A 17,830-nucleotide genomic window follows, 5' to 3' on the forward strand; every position below is an offset into this window, starting at 1 on the left:
AATATAGTGAGTGTCTGTAGAGTAGGAGTAGATATTGGCATAGAGTAGACTCTTTATAAATATTCTTGAATTAATAAATGATTAGTAAATGTGCCTTTCTATCAACAAAAATCTAGCTCAGTGGTTCCCAAACTTATCTGGCCTACCGCCCCCTTTCTAGAAAAAATATTACTCAGCCCCTGGGAATTAATTTTTTTTAAATTTTAATAGCAGTTACTCATCGCCCCCAAATGCACCTGTGGCCATCACCGCCCCCCTGGATTGCTGCAGCACCCACCGCGGGTGGTAGCGCCCACTTTGGGAATCACTGATCTAGCTTTTATAAAATCAATTCTAGGTCCATTCTGTGTCCCTGAAATTTTATTTTCACCAAAAGCATCCTGCCTGATATTTGAGGATAAAATCTCCCAGGATCCTAAGCAAAAATTGCATTTTGAAAAGATGAAATTTCAGACTGGTTCTGAGATTCTTTAGTTGCTTATAGCTTTTCCTAAAAATTACCTGAAATTCCAGTTTATTTGCTTTTCCTTTTTCATGAAATGTTAAAATTCCAAATGTATTTAGAGGCTGTTTCCCTGAATAATGACATTGGATATTTATTTCCATTTAAAATGAAGATACTTGATAATTAGCCTGAAATAGGTGTTCCTTAAATATACAGGGTGTTCAAAAATGTATAAACACTTTAACAGCTGATAGCTCAATTTTGAAAATGAAAAGTATTTGAATAAACACTGCCTTTATCATTATACAAAATGTGTATGTACATTTTCTTGGGACACCCTATATTTATAAAGGCGTGGGAGAATAAACTTAGCTAGGTTTCAAAGCCTATTCTCTGGTAGATTTCTTTATTTAACAATGGGGGTAAAAGGGAACATCTGTAAAACTTTCAACAATAAAGATACATTTAAAAAATAATTTAATGTAAAAAATAAATAAAAGTTATTTTAAGATACTAAAGAGATTAGACCAGATTTTAGAACTTCAAAACCCACCAAAGTCTTTCAGTTGACTTTCCCTCATAGAATATTCATCATTCATTCCCATTCACTCTTCTCCAAGTTTAGAGAGATACAAATCTCTTCCTTCCTTTATTTCAGGATTTCCTACCTGGAATATACAAATACAGTCATTAAATATGTTGAACTAACATAAAGCATGTAAAAAGATGAGATGTTAACCTTAACCTAAAAAGGAAACCACAAACTAATAAAGCAGTTCCATTAAAAAAGAACCTGCAGTTGTATCTTCCTGTTCCATAAATGCAGTGACTCCATACTTAGACCCCGTAGCATGGATTAAACTGGGCGGGGGGGGCGGGGGGAGGTTGATGTTTAAATGGTGATTGACTAATTTAATGAGGTGAATGTCTTCTAATTTCAGGGAAAGAAATAACAGTCAGATAAAATCATCTGGTTACTTCAGTACAGTTATCTCATTACTTCACTTGATTATCTTTTACTTTTCTTCTAGATTTTTCTTGACCTACATATTAAAGCATGACTATATCCATCAGCATTTCTATTAATATATTTTTTCACTTGTCACTATTTCATTGTCTGTGTTATTAAGAAGGCCATTATTTTGTATCTTCTGCAAATTTCATTTGTGTACTTTCAATCTTTTGACCACTTTTCTTCATTCCAAGATAATAGCATTTCTAAGCATTTGAACAATTAGATGAGATAATAATAACAGCAATGTCAGGATCACAAGAAATAAACAATGGTTTCAAAATGCTCCTGCAATCTTTATTGGGGCAAACAGGTATCAGAATGGATGGTGACAGGATTAAACTTACAATTAATTAATGGTTATCTGGAAAGTGGTTGAAAGGGAATGAATATTGTGAAGGTAGTGGGGGTGGGGAAATGTATTGAAGTCAGTAAACTCTTATGAACTTACATGAGAGTAAAATTGAGTTAACTCCAAAGAAGAAATCAGTGTGAAGGACAGAGCCATTGAAAAAAGCTTTAAGAAAGTAATTAAATGTTACTTGGTCTTCAAAGGTGGACAGGAAAAGAAAATATTCAAGAATGTGGAGCAATATAAGCAAAGGGTAGCATTGGAATTAGCAATTAAGTTCAGAGAAGCTTCAGGTCTGATGTTAGATAGGATGAAATAAGAATCCTATCTAATAATAGACAAACATGGTAATTAACCATACCTCTGCTATGCTTCCCATTGGCTAATCAGCAGGATATGCAAATTAACTGCCAACAAAGATGGCGGCCGGCAGCCACACAGCTGAAGAGAACATGAGGCTTGGTTGCTCCAGTGATGGAGGAAGCCAAGGTTCCTCGCCTGCCGCAGCCCAGCTCTGAGCTCCGGAAGCAACAATGTTGCAATTATAGAAGCTAAACAAACCCCAGATACCTGCTTTCAGCCAGCCATGGCCTCAGAGCTGGAGCCGGCTCTCAGCTCAAGTGACAGCTATAGAAGGTAAAGAAATCCCAGGGGGGAAAAAAAAGAAGAAAAAAAAAGAGGCTGGGAGCTTCAGTCTCCCGCCAGCCTGAAAACGGCCCTCAGCCCCTCACCCAGGCTGGTCAGGCACCCCAGTGGGGACCCCCACCCTGAAGGGGGTGTGGCCAACCTGAAAACAGCCATCAGCCCCTCAACAAGGCTGGCCAGGCACCCAAGCAGGATCCCCACCCTGATCCGGGACACCCTTCAGGGCAAACCAGCCAGCCCCCACCCGTGCACCAGGCCTCTATCCTATATAGTAAAAGGGTAATATGCAAACTGACCCTAACAGCAGAACGACTGGGAATGACTGGTCACTATGACACACACTGACCACCAGGGGGCAGACGTTCAATGCAGAAGCTGCTCTCTGGTGGTCAGTGTGCTCTCACAGGGGGGAGCTCTGCTGATGGCTGCCAGCACAGCAGCAGTGGTGGGAGCCTCTCCTGCCTCCTCAGCAGCGCTAAGGATGTCCGACTGCAGCTTAGGTCTGCTCCCTGCTGGCAAATGGACATCCCCCGAGGGCTGCCAGGCTGCCAGAGGGATGTCTGACTGCCAGCTTAGGCCCAATCTCCCAGGGAGCAGGCCTAAGCCAGCAAGTGGTCACCCCCAAGGGGTCCCAGACTGCGAGAGGGCACAGGCTGGGCTGAGGGACCCCTACCCCCGAGTGCACAAATTTTTGTGCACCAGGCTTCTAGTGGTTTATAATAATATAAGCAGACATATCAGGACTAAAGTAATGACAGTAGTAAGCCCTTAGAGCAGTGGTTCTCAACCTTCCTAATGTCACGACCCTTTAATACAGTTCCTCATGTTGTGATGACCCCCAACCATAAAATTATTTTCATTGCTACTTCATAACTGTAATTTTGCTACTGTTATGAATCATAATGTAAATATCTGATATGCAGGATGTATTTTCATTCTTTGCGACCCACAGGTTGAGAACCGCTGCTCTAGAGACTGTGAGGAAGTTACCTCCATATAAAGTGAAGGCTGTATTTGTTATCTATTGCCCTGTGACAAAACCCCCACATTGGGCTGCTTAGAAGGCATCCATTTATTATCTTACTTTATTTTGTAATTTCTTAAGGGAGTATTTTAGCTTGAGTTTCTCTAACAAGTCAAGCTGTCAGTTAAGGCTGTATGCTTACATAAGATTAAAATTAAGAACCACTTCTAAGTTTGGTCATGTAGCTGTTGGTAGGCTTTAGTTTTTCACTGTCTGTTATCTGGGAGCCTTCATTCCTTGCCAGTAGGGCTTCTACAAAGGCTGCCTCAAAGTTCTCCTACACTGTAGCTGGTTTCTACCAGAGTGAGTGATCCTAGAATGAAGGAGAGAACACAAAAGCAAGGAGAGTGTCCCCACAATGGAAGCTACTTCTATAATGTAATGTTGGAAGTTACATACCTTTACCTCTCCCACAGTCTACAGGCCTCAAGACCAAGTCTTGTAATAAGTGGGAAGAAACTACACAAGGGTATGAATACCAGATGAAAATCACTGGGGGTCAACTAGAAGCTACCATGATGTAAAAGAAGCCAAGCAAGAGGCTGTTAGAATCATCCAGTGAGAACATGATGAAGGCATAAGAATGAAAATAGAGAGAAAATGACACATATATGAAATATTTAGAAGACACAATGACTTAACAATAAATTTGATGAAATTAAAACATCAGAAACTAAAAGAAGACTAAGGTTTTGAACTTGGAAAATTTGAAGACTAATACTGCTACCAATTGATTGAGTAGTACACAGATGATAATTTTTATTTAAAGGTAACTTGAGTTGTAGACCTGTTGAGTGTGAGGTGGCAGTTATCTATCCAAGTGAAGATACCCTCAACCTTGTAGTGCCCAGGGCCCTGTTCTAACCACTGAGCTACAACAGCCAGGGTTCCAACTTTTTAAATTTGGAAAGTTTAAACATCAAGAGTAAACTTGAGGTTTACTATTTATGGTATTTTCTCATTTTTAATTTGGCTGTCTTTTTTTGTGATTGATCTGTTGTATAAATACATGCATATTTAAATATGTATGTATATATATAAATGGAATATATTTTATATACTTACTAGAGGCCCGTTGCACAAAATTTGTACATGGTGTGGTCCCTAGGCATGGCCAGTGATCAGGGCCAATCAGAGCCAGGTCATTTGGGGCCAGGCTGATCGGGGACTGCCAGCCAGGGTGAGGGACGGGGGTGAGGGGCCATGGGAGGTTGGCTGCCAGCCCCAGGAGGGAGCTTGCCCTCAGCCCCCCTGGGAAAGTGGCCTCATCCATCACCACCCACCCCCAGTTCCCCATCCCAGCCCGGGGCCCAAAGGCCCTGGTGGGCTTGGGAGTGGAAGCAACGGTCGCTGGGCTGGGTGAGGGAGGAATGGACGCCAGACGCCAATCCTACCATTGGCACACTGCCACTGTGCAGTTCCCTGCCTACCCCCTCCTCCTTTCCTCGCCACTGCGCCGCCACCATGGCAGGCGGACTGATCAGGGCCTGCTGGCTGGGGGTAGGGACAGGGTGTGGGAAGTTGGCTGCCACCCCGGGGAGGGAGCTGGCCCTCGGCCCCCCTGGGAAAGGGGCTGTGTCCACCACCACCCACCTCTGTCTCCCCATCCCAGCCCAGGGCCTACCGGCAGGGGGAGAGACCACAGAAGGTTGGTCAGCCAGGAGATGTTGGCTGTGGGAGCACACTGACCAACTGGGGGCAGCTCCTGAGTTGAGCATTGTTCCGATCGCTTAAGCTTTTATATAGATAGACTAGAGATTCGTGCACTTGTGGGAGGGGGATGTCCCTCAGCCTGACCTGCGCCCTCTCGCAGTCAGGGACCCCTCGGGGGATATCTGTCTGCCAGCTTAGGCCCGATCCCCGCCATTCAGACATTCCTCTCACAATCCAGGTCTGGGACCCCTCACTTCTTACCGCCTGCCTGCAGTGGAGGCAGGAGAGCCTCTTGCCACAGCCTCTGTGCTCACCAGGGGTGAGCCTGGCTTCTGGTTGAGCTGTGTTCCCCCTGTGGGAGCACACTGACCACCAGGGGTCAGCTCCTGCATTGAGCGTCTGCCCACTGTTGGTCAGTATGGGTCATAGTGACTGGTCGTTACACCATTCAGTTGATTTGCATGTTACGCTGTTATTATACAGTATAGTTCTTTTCTCCCACTTGAAAGTTCACCATTCCTGCTTTTAATGATATGTTCAATGATCTAATGATCAGTAAGTTTGATGTTAATGAAGTCTAGACCTATCTTTCCTTTATGGTTATTATCTTTGTGTCACATTTAAGAAGTCTTTTCCTAGGTCAGGTCATAAGGATACTCTTCTATGTTACCTCTTACTAGCTTTATTGCTTTCACATTTAGTTCTATGACCCATCTGGAATTTATTTTTCATATAGTGAAATAAGGGCTAAATATTTTTTCTTTAATTTTATATTCCATTCTTTTTGTACCTTCTTTCCCCCTCTGCACTGCCTTGTTGTAAATCAGGTGAGCCTATATATGTAATTGATCCTGGATTCTATTTTCTTTCACTCTTCAAAAACACACATTTTAGTTACTGTCTTTAAAGTAAGTCTTGATGTCTGACTGTGTATATCCAACAGCTTTGTTCTTCTTTAACTTTGCCATTGCTATTTTTGACTCCTAATATTTCCATAAAAATTAGCCTGTCTGTTTTCACATAATAACCTATTGGCTTTTGATTGCACTGAATTTACAGTTTAATTTGGGGCAGAATTGGGATGTTTATGATATTGAGTTGCCCAATCACGAACTTGGCCTGCCTGCAAGAAACAAACTGGCAATGTTGTAGGGTGTTACCCATGATTCCAAACTGTGTGAGACCTCTTCAGCTATGGCAGGGAGTTGCTCATTCTCATGGCCTGCCTGCCCTCGCTCAGCAGCTGACCTGGTCAGGGGAGTATTGAAAGCTGCCCAAAAGAGACAGCACCGGTTTCTACTCTTCTTTCTCAAATCCCAGCTCCTGCATAAATGCTTCTAGATTACTATGTACCTTTATGTGCTTTCAAGAGCCTTGAAATGTTTTGTTATTATTGTTAATTCTGTAGAGTTTTAGAGATGTTTTAGGAGAGATGAGTTTGACTCAGTCATAGCCAAAAGTCTTAAATAATGATTTCTTCCAGAGGAATCTGTTTATTTAATTGAAGTAGTCAAGTTTATTGCAGTGATGTTTTTTCATAAATTCCTATTATTACATTTGTGATAACTGCAACATGTAATAACTATGATAACAATAAACATTATCCATGTTTCTCTATTCATTGTATCTTTCTTTATCATACTTTCTGTGAGTTTACAAATTTTGCTATTTTTTTTAAATATATAAATTTTAGCTTTGTTTATTTTTCTATTACACATTTGTTTTTTATTTAGCTACTCTTTACTGGCTTTACTTTTTTTTTCTTTTTCTTTGTGTTTACTTAACTGATATTTACTGGAATATTGTGATTCATGTTAATGGTAGTTCATTCATTTGGTACCTTTCTTCTTTAATAATATTAATTTAATGTGAAAGAAAAGGTTTATCTGTATCCCACATATGTTGAATATTTTCTAATTTCATACACTATTAGGTATTACATATCTAATATCATTAAATAGAAATATATATGTAGCCCAGGCTGGTGTGGCTCAGTTAGTTGGGAGTTGTCCCATGCACTGAAAGGTGGCCAGTTCAATTCCTGGTCAGGGCACCTGCCCAGGTGAGGAAGCCTATCAATGTTTGCTCTCACATCGATGTTTCTCTTTTTCTTTCTCACTCCTTCTTCTCCTTGTAAACATTAATTTAAAAAGATATTTAAAAAGAGCATACATGTATATTTAACTTTCATAGTGCTGCCTTCCATAAAAGATGAGTTATTTCCTATTTTATTGTCTAGTTACCTAATTTGAGAGGATTTTCTAATATCTCTTTATAATTTTTATCTACCTTAATTCCACTGTGCTTAGAGTAAAATTTTTCAGAGTTGCTTTATATTTAAGAACAAAGTCAATTTGTTAAATGTTCCAAGTAAACTTAGGAAAACATGTAGTCTGTTGTTTTGGAAAGTTTCTCTATATTAATTTTTTATTTCCTTGTTCTATACTATATTGAAAGTAGTTTTCAAACTATGATTGTGGAAGTTTCTATTTCTGATTTTAGCTCTGTAATTTTTTTCTTTATATAGTGAGGCTTTCCTGTTAATGCATACAAAATTAGGATTGTTATATCTTCACATTGAATTGACCCTTTAATTATTATGAAATATTTATCTCAATCTCTAGTTATACCTCTTGACTTAAAATCTACTTTGTCAGTATAACTGTACCACATTATTTTTACCTTCAATCTTTCTGTTTCTTCATATTAAAAGTGTCAATAACATATAGTTGTTTTACAGTTTTTATCTACTCTGATATCTTTTATTTTAATCTGTGTATATTGTTTATTTACATGAAAATTAATTTCTGCTTTGGGGGGTTTAAATCTACCATTTTATATTGGTTTCTACTTATCTTACCTATTTTTCTTTCTTGCTTTTTTTATTAATATAGTAGTTTTTATTAATTTTTCATCCACTATCTTTTTATTTATACATTCTTTTATTGATTTTTTTCGTAGTTATTTAAGAGGTTATAATATGCACACTAAACTTACTAAAATCCACCTTCAATTATTTTTGTAACTTTTCAGAATATTTGAGGGCTTTAAAACACTTTAACCCCATTTACGGCCTTTATTTCAACATATATTTTAAAGCTCCAATATCTCTTAATATTGTTTAAAGTAGGAGTGGGTAAATTATGATGCAGGGGCCAAATCCTCCCCACTATCTATTGTTATTTTTTTTGTTTTAATAATTTATGAGCTGAGATTGATTTTCACATTTTTAAGTGGCTAAAAAAGAATAAAAAGAAAAATCATTTTAAAATACATGAAAATGATATGAAATTTAAAACTTATGTCCACAAATAAAGTTTTATTGAAAAAAGCTACACTCATTCATTACATGTTTTCATGGCTGCTTTCCCAGCACTACAGCAGATCTCAGTAGCCATCGCAATAAATACCATGCAGATGGTGTGCTCATCGCTTTGCACTGCTGCTCACTGCACTGCAAATTGTAGTGATGAGTTTTAACTGATCAGAGTTTCTAGTGCCATACACATTGCTGTAGTGCAGAATTTTTATTTTTTTTATATCAGTTCATAACCAGCATGACAAAAGAAAAAAAAAGTGAATTCTAAATGTCATGATTTTAAGATACAGTGGAGTATGAATTATTTTGTTACCAAATTAGATGGCAAAGCATTTTATTTTTTAGCAATCCTATAGCTGTGCTAAAAAAATATAACAGACATTGGCAATATCAGACTAAACAGTCATCACAATATTCTCAACTCTCAGTAAAGCAACAGCAAGAAAAATTAGAAACTGTAATATGAAAATCTCATCAAAGAAGACTTTCTTCACACACACAAAAAATGAAAATGAGCCTGCAAACAGAGTAAGTGTGAGAGACTCATGTGTTAGCCAAGCACTGCATAAATAATTATAGACTGGCAGCAATTTTATTTTGATGTTTTAAAGATGTAATTTCTTCCCTGCTGAATTTCATTGTTTGTGTTGAAAAGTGAGATATTTTTACTACTGTTCCTTTGCAAATAGTGTGTTTTCTATTAAACTGTTTTTAAAAATTTGTTTTTGTCCTTGATTTTTTAAGTTTTAATCTGACACGGCCAGGTGTAATTTTTTTTTCAATTATCTTTGAAGTTGCTAGACCTTCTTGTATCTATTTGGAAAATTCTTACCCTATTTCTCTTAAAATATTGCTTCAACCCCTTTATTGCTTTTCTCCTTCTTGGACTGCAGCTATACATATGTTAGACCTTGTCTTCATGACCCAGGAAATCAGGTTTATTCTAGATTTTTCTACTTACCTCTATTGCTATTAAATACATACATTGGTATTTTTATTTTGTAATTACTATTTGATTCCTTTTTTAGATTTTCTTTCTGTGGAGAAATGATGTATTCTTTTATCATATTATTTGTCTGCACATATTTAATACTAATATCATTGGCCCCTGTTCTATTTGATGTAAATTGGCAAATGTTTCAAGAAGAAAATGAGATGGTAAATGTAAGGGTCACCTCAGTGATTTTCTATTTTCTCAAATGCTGGTTGCCTTGGTTATTTTCAAAGGCCTTCAGATAGTGTTCTCTCTCTGCCTCTCCTCCTTCCCCAAACTTCTACAATTGTACTCCGAAAGAGAAATACAGCAATCTCAAATAAGCTGTATTAGAAAACTAGCCCTAATCTTGTTCCATAGTTAACATTCAACAGACATTTTCAAGTGAAGTAATTAATATACTAAATCCTGAGTTTGTACTGGGCATCTCATAAAAGATATTTAAGTTATACTAGAATTCTGAAGAATATAAAGAGGGAACAAATATTTTTCCTAGTTGTTTAAGGGCTTTTACTCATGAGAAGCCTAAGATGAGTGGAAAGATAGGGTCGTGCAAGAGGTAGGTAACTTAATTTTTATTTTCTGACCTTCCAAATTTGAACCAAAATACATGCACTTAGTAAATTAAACCTTTCTTCAAAATCTATTTCCCACACTCTGCAAAACTATTAAATGAAACAATCTCCAATAAATAAATAAAAGTAACAAAAATTATCTTTAAATGTATAAGAGGTCATGATTTCCTTGAAGTTATCTGATTAAAAAGTAAGATACGACTAAGTTACCATTTATTTGTTTAATTGCAATAAGAAGAGACATTTGTATTTTGATACTTTCTATGAGTAATACTATTATTAGGATGTGGGTCATAATCTCTCATGCTTTTTAAACCCTTCAAATCCTAAATCGATGTCAACTTTACAGCAACCTTATGAGCAGGGCAAGGAGACATATGAGGCACCAAGGGAAACAAACAAACATTGAGGAGGTACTCACTCTCAAGGTAATACACTCTCATGATCCTGCACTTGCATGTTCCTAGGAGTGAGTGCCTCCTTACATTTTGTATGCGAGGTGCCTTACTTGTCTCACCCTACTTACCAGCAGGCTTATGAGATGGGTAGAGCAAAATTTATTCCATGATTGTGTAATTGTGGGCATCAGCATAGAAAAATGCTGTGATTTTCCTAAGGCCACATTGGAACTGTTGATCTTAAAAATAAAACAAATTAGTAAAAAATGGATTTATTCATGAATAGTAGAAAATTGCAATCTGGGACTTGCAAGTTATGGCACGACCATAGGCAAGTTAGGAAAACAAAGGAGAGGAACATTTTTTTTTCTTACAGAGAAAAGGGGAAGTTTGGAAGAGTTGTCCATTGAAGGAAACTAGGAGTTTAAAGTGTAGTGGCTTTTCATTGGTTAGGCTGTGACAGTCTCTTATTGGCTGGGCCATCATTGAGGGAAAAGAAATCTTCCTTCCTCCTGCTGGAATAGTAGAGTAGAAAACATCTTTCTATTGGATTTACAAAGCATGTCTTTTCCTCTTTGGAGCAATCTGGTTCCTCCCAACTCCAATCTTGGCTGAGGTCTCCTTTTCTAACTTTCATAGAACCTAAAAGACTGATAAAAGAAAACAGAAAATAACTGGTAAGTGTGGGTAGGATACCCAATTTTTTTGTATAGTTTCAGAAAACCATGTGCAATGCTAGTCAAAACCATGTGAGTCCTTTCCAACAGTGGTAGTAAAAGTAAATTTCACATGATTAGTTCCCATATATCCAGCATGTTCTATGCCTGAGTGAATGGTATTTTTGGTTCCTGGGTGATACACATTGACTATATTGTATGTTGTTGTTATTGATGTTTACCACAATAATTAGGCTTAATACTTAATTTTTGTCCTCTAGTTTGACAAGTCTTAGTTATAAAATCAAACTATTACTGTGTATCTGTTACTTTTACCTTAGCAGATGCAGCACTGATCTCTGCAACTATGCTAATACAGCATGTGCAGAAAAGATCTAAGAGATTCTTTGCTTAAGAATGTGGACTGATTTACAGGTGTTAATGGGCATGCATTATTTTCGAGATGCTGTTCAATTAAGGCATATGTGAAACTACAGAAAGGCTTCGTGTTGAAAGCGAGCGCACCTGCTTGCAACCTGCTTGCAACCTGCTAAAAGATGTATTCTAAATCAGATGTCGTTATCCAAAATAGTCCTAAAAGCAGGGATGTGAAAGTCATTGCTGTCTAGTCTTCTTTTTCTCTATTCAGCGTCTTTCTCAGGTGTGAACTGAAAACTTCACTTTGGATCAGAGTCATTTCACTTAGGAATGAAGGCTGAGTTTAAAGTGCTATCTCGTAAGTGAAGGTCAGTAGTTTATCCATTATAGCACCCAACCCCAAATACTTTTCATAATTAATTATATCTATATCTGTTTTTATAGAGTGAAAGAATAAAGAAACGCCAGTCAGCAGTTTTAGAAATACAAGTTAAAGGTGGTCTATCATTTAAAATGATATATCATTTTGGAAAGAAAATTTAAAAGCTGGTATATGCAGTCTAAAATTAAATACAGATTTTGAATTTCAGGCTGTGAAGCTAAAAAGATCAAAGGAGCGCCTTTATAGTACTTTGGAATTTGGTATAATACTTCCCGGGAGGTCATTTACTCCCATAATTTAGTCTGACTTATTTTGGCTTCAGGTCCATTAAAAATGTGCAGCAAAAAAGGAGGCCTCTTTTTACTTTAATTTTTAACAGCAACTTGTCAGTAAAAAAGAAAGGTGTCTGAAAGAGGATCATCTATCATAGTGCTAATAGCTTTCAAATCTGACTTTCTGAATCTGAATGAGAGAAATTTACCTTGAAATGTCTATATATTAACTCTTTCCACCTTTCTGTGGGGGAGTATTACATTAGATCTTAAGTACTGCTCAAATGTAGTCACCAACCCCTACGACACCCATGGCTGTTATACTTTAGCTAAGGAACCTTTAGCTGTCAAGAAAATTGGGTGTGCTGTTGGGTACATTTCTATCTGTCTGCTCTTTTCAAATGATTGAGACCTACTGACGTGAATTTAGCTCATCAGTGAATAGTTGTATACATAAAACAAAGATCCAGGTAAATAATTTTTTATTCTTTTTCTTTCTTTTCTCTCTCTCTCTCTCTCTCTCTCTCTCTCTCTCTCTCTCTCTTTCTCTCACACACACACACACACACACACACACACACATACACACAGGGAAAAATGAACTAATTTTAAAATCAGAGGTTACATTATACAAGGGCTAAAGTACTTCTCTTGGAATCAGAAAAAAACACACAAAACAAAACAAAAAGGAATCTTGTGTTCTATCTTCCTATGCCTGTGGGTTTCATTGTACATGTCATTTCATTTCTCTAGTCGTCAGTTTTCCTTATTTGGAAAATGAGGGGGTTGAGTTTGATGCTATTTGAGGTCTCCTCTAGCCTTGAACCTGTTCTGAGCATGACCCCTTCGGTATACTAGTAATTACTATTTTACAATAACAAAATCTACAGAGGAGTGCTCATCTCCTCAGAATTTGGAACCAGAAAACTGACAAAGGATGACTCCAACTGCATCAATATAGTTCAACTCAGCTTTCTAAATAAGTTTTCATCACAGCAGATTTCCACCCACTCTGAGGATGGTAATGGCCGTCAGCTAGTGGCGGTGGCTGCCGAGAGTCCTGTGCCGAGGATCGTGAAGCTGGGTGCAGAGTGATGTGAACTCTGAGGACTGGCTTCTATTGGTGAGCAAGGGGTGAGGGGGGCACACCTACCACATGTCATCCCTGACCCTCCCCCCCATTGTCAATATTGTGGGAAAAGCACTACCAGGAAAACCTTAGCATTTCTATAGCACTGCCAATCAAAGTAGCAATCCTTACAAACTTGTCAATTTCTAATACTTCTCAGTTCTGAAATTATTACTATTACAATGAAGAATGCATTTATTTGTGGACCCCCGGAATACACTCACAAAATAGAGGTATATTTTATTAAATAATGTAGGAACTTCATGGCCATTTACTCTCTGCTTTTAAACGTATTTTAGGGAGTCTCCCTATTAACCTACCTACGGAAATTGTCATGATTTAAGCAGTTTTATTTTGACTTGGCTTAGTGTCAAAGGCCAGTTTTTTAGACAAGTTTTTGAGTCAAATGAAATAAATTCTAGAATTTATTCATTTTTGCTTGCAACATGAAGAAACTTGTTTGCATCTTATGCTGTTCTTGACACTTACTGTAGAAAGGTTCCTGAAGGGCAGCCTCTATTGTATTATAATCTAAAAAAAAAAAGAACAACATTAGCATTATAGAATTTATATTCTAATTCTAGTTGCTAAAAATTGGTAGAAATGTATTTTCCATTATGTACTCAGGCATTTGTGCTTTGTTTTATTGTACTTTACAGGTGTCTCATTTTTTTACAAATGGAAGGCATTACCCGCCACCAGCAAAAAGATTATGACCCGCTTTATTTCGCTGCTCACTTTATTATGGTGGTCTGGAGCGGAACCCGCAATATCTCTGAGGTATGCCTGTATAAGAAAGTCAAATGACCACTTGGGGATCTGCTGACCATACACTTCTCAGAAACACTTGGATTCGCTAAGTTTTTTTAAAAATTTAAATTCTTTATTGTTTAAAGTATTACATAAGTCTCCTCCCCCCCCCCTTAATCTCTCCCCTGCCACTCCCATCACCCAGCACATGCCCTCACCCCTCTACTGTGTGTGTCCATTGGTTATGCTCATATGCATGCATACAAGTCCTTTGGTTGATCTCTCTTGCCCTGCTCCCCTACCTTCCCTCTTAGGTTGGACGGTCTGTTCAATGCTTCTATGGCTCTGGCTCTATTTTCATTCATCAGTTTATGTTGTTCATTACATTTCACAAATGAGTGAGATCATGTGATATTTATCTTTCTCCGACTGGCTTATTTCACTTAGCATAATGCTCCCCAGGTCCATCCATGCTGTTGCAAATCGTAAGAGTTCCTTCTTTTTTACTGCAGCATAGTATTCCGTTGTGTAGATGTACCACTGTTTTCTAATCCACTCATCTGCTGATGGGCACTTAGGCTGTTTCCAAATCTTAGCTATGGTAAATTGTGTTGCTGTGAACAGAGGGATGCATATATCCTTTCTGATTGGTGTTTCTGTTTTCTTGGAATATATTCCTAGAAGTGGGATTACTGGGTCAAAGGAAAGTTCCATTTTTAATTTTTTGAGAAAACTCCACACTGTTTTTCACAATAGCTGCACCAGTCTGCATTCCCATCAGCAGTGCACAAGTGTTCCTTTTTCTCCACATCCTCTCCAGCACTTGTCGTTTGTTGATTTGTTGATGATAGCCATTCTGACAGGTGTGAGATGGTACCTCATTGTTGTTTTGATTTGCATTTCTTAGATGATTAGTGACTTTGAGCATGTTTTCATATGTCTCTTGGCCTTCTTTATGTCCTCTTTCAAAAAGTGCCTATTTAGGACCTTTGTCCAATTTTGTATTGGATTGTTTATCTTCCTTTTGTGAAATTGTGTGAGTTCCCTGTAAATTTTGGAGATTAAACCCTTATTAGAGATAACATTGGTAAATATGTTCTCCCATGCAGTGGGCTTTCTTGTTGTTTTGTTGATGGTTTCTTTTGCTGTGCAGAAGCTTTTTATTTTTTTGTAGTCCCGTTTGTTTATTTTCTCCTTAGTTTCCATTGCTCTAGGAGCTGTATCGGTAAAGATATTGCTATGACATATGTTTGATTTTTGCTGCCTATGGATTCTTCTAAGTTTTTTATAGTTTCCCATCTTACATTTAAGTCCTCTACCCATTTTGAATTATGTATTCACCCACTGCATAACATAGTGTAATGCATTGTATCACGCAAATAATTTTAGCCAAACCTGTTGAAGCAATACAAATAATCTGCTGACCTGTTTGAATTTTTTTCTCATTTTGGCAGGTTTTTATATTGTAACCTTTTATTTTTTTATAATTTCAAAGTTACAGAAAAATTTTAAGCTGTGAGAATGTCCAAGAAACTCCCTATATCCTTTCCTTATTCACTGATGTTTACTTAATCTATTTATTCTCTCCCATTCTCTCTTTGACTCCCTCTTTTATTCTATCACCCTCTCTTGTTCCCTCCCAACCTCTCTTCCTCCCATCCTCTATCCACTTTTCATCTAAACCAATTGAATATTAATTGGAGCTACTGTGTCCCCTTTCTGAATACTTCCTTTTATGTTTTCTAAGAACAAGGTCATTTTTTTTTTTTTTTTTACTTAAGCACAATATGATGACCCAGGTCAGGAAATTTAATACTGATACAATACTGTTTTATAATCTAGAGTCCATATTCAAATTAAGGGTACTTTATAACTAATTTGCATTTTGCTGGGAAAAATCAGTAGAGAGGAAATAATTGATAATCTAGAAGAGAGCTGAGTAAAGTATTAGGCACCCTTGAATAGGCAAGAGGAGATGCTGTCTGGTACAGAAGTCATGGGGTTGACCATGGTTATGAGACTAGGCAGAATGCATAGGCAAGAGGGAGGCGAGTGATTCATTTGGTGGTCAGGACTTGGATGGTTCTCCCTGTTACTTATTCTTCTTAGAGAACTAAGAAACTGAAACTGAGGAAAGGGGAAAGGTATTAAAGGTTAAGGAAGAAGAGGAAAGTAGTGGGGCAATAAGTGGATTAGGAGCAGGTAGCATTAAGGGTACACTTGAGATTAGTGGTCATAAAGTCAAAGTATGGAGGCTTAGCATGACTATTTTCTTACAACCACACTTGGCTGTACAGGTAGGTATAGATGCCGAGTAAGGGGGTGGTTTTATTTAACCAGAGCTGAAATGTTGATAAGGTTGTACAATGAAGCAAGAGAGGAACAGTGAGTTGGTCCTGTATGAAAAGGAGTAATGATGAAGACTGACCATAGATTTAAGCTGCATAGTAGGGATGTGAGGATCTTAGGAGACAAGAGGCAGTGAGGAAAGTTGCAGTTCTTGTAATGACGAGGTCTAGGATTTATTTTAGGAGGTGAGGAAAGGTGAATGACAAGACCACTGGAGGAGAAGATGTCATGGGACTCAGAATCCTGTGTTTTGGAAAGATTAATCTATATGGTAATTGAAATTACGACAGGAATAGTGTGAGAAAGAACCAAAGAAAAAGCACTGAGAAAGTATTCCAGAATGATAAGTGACATAGATAGAGCAAAAAGGACAGGTAGCATGTGGTATAAATCTGACAAAAAGTTGAAAATTTTGGATTTTTTTAACGGAGGAGAGAGGTCTGAAAAAGTGATGAAGAACATGGAAAGCACTTACTACACCTCCAGGCTGGAAGGTATGAGAGCAGTGGGGAGAAAACATGAAAGGCTTGAAGTGAAACAGAGTCCTCTGCAGAGCCAGGCTTCTGTGAAAGCTTGAAAGGGAAGGTTTCTGCATGGCATAGAAGTGTAAAGCCTTTCAGGATTAGAGGGGATGTCCTTGATAAATCTGATTCAAAAGATTTGGGGTAAGGCCCAGGCATCAGTATTTTTTATGGTTCACAGTGATTCTAATATGCTTCAGGAGTTGAGGGCCACTGTTCTAAATTCTTTATCTTTATTAAACTAAACAATTCTTATAAATGCTTTTAGGCACTTTATGAATTCACTAGAGGCCCAGTGCACTAATTCGTGCATGGGTGGGGTCTGACCAGCCGGGCCCCAATCAGTGGATCAGGGCCAGGCCTGTTGGGAGGAAGAGACAGAGGGAGGTTGGCTGGCCAGCCCACTCCGATTGGGGCCTGATCAGGGCCGGATCAGTTTGTGGGAGGGGCCATGGGCAATTGGCCGGTTGTGGGAGGGGCCAGCCGTGCGGAGAGGCTGTGGGTTGTGGGCTGGCCGTACCAACCCCCCCCACCCCCCACCCCAGCAGGCCGGTTAGCTGGCCGCAGTGAGTGTCATAACAACAAGTCGTTCTGGTCATTACAGCGTTCAGGTTGCTGGCTATATATATATGGTGACACAAGCATAATTTTATATATTGTATAAAAATATTAAGTGAATAAATCACTAAGCATATCACCATTGCCAATAGTTCTAAATTAGCACAGATAATTTTCATCCAATAACTAGATGCTTCCATGTTCATTCACTGAAAAGATCAAATGAAATCCTCATCTAACTGGACCTGGGAGACATGTGGTGCCCTTTGACATTGTGTACTTTCACAGGGTAATTCTTCAGGGGATCATTAAAAAGATAAGCACAAAAATATCTGTTACTGATTTTGTTTATCATTAAAGATCAATCTGGGATAAAATAGTCTCACCTTAATTTTTAATTTAATAACTAAATACCTGT

Source organism: Myotis yumanensis, unplaced genomic scaffold (genome assembly GCF_028538775.1).
Source record: "Myotis yumanensis isolate MYYU_CA2020_CCGP unplaced genomic scaffold, mMyoYum1.0.hap1 SCAF_8, whole genome shotgun sequence".
Taxonomy (NCBI): domain Eukaryota; kingdom Metazoa; phylum Chordata; class Mammalia; order Chiroptera; family Vespertilionidae; genus Myotis; species Myotis yumanensis.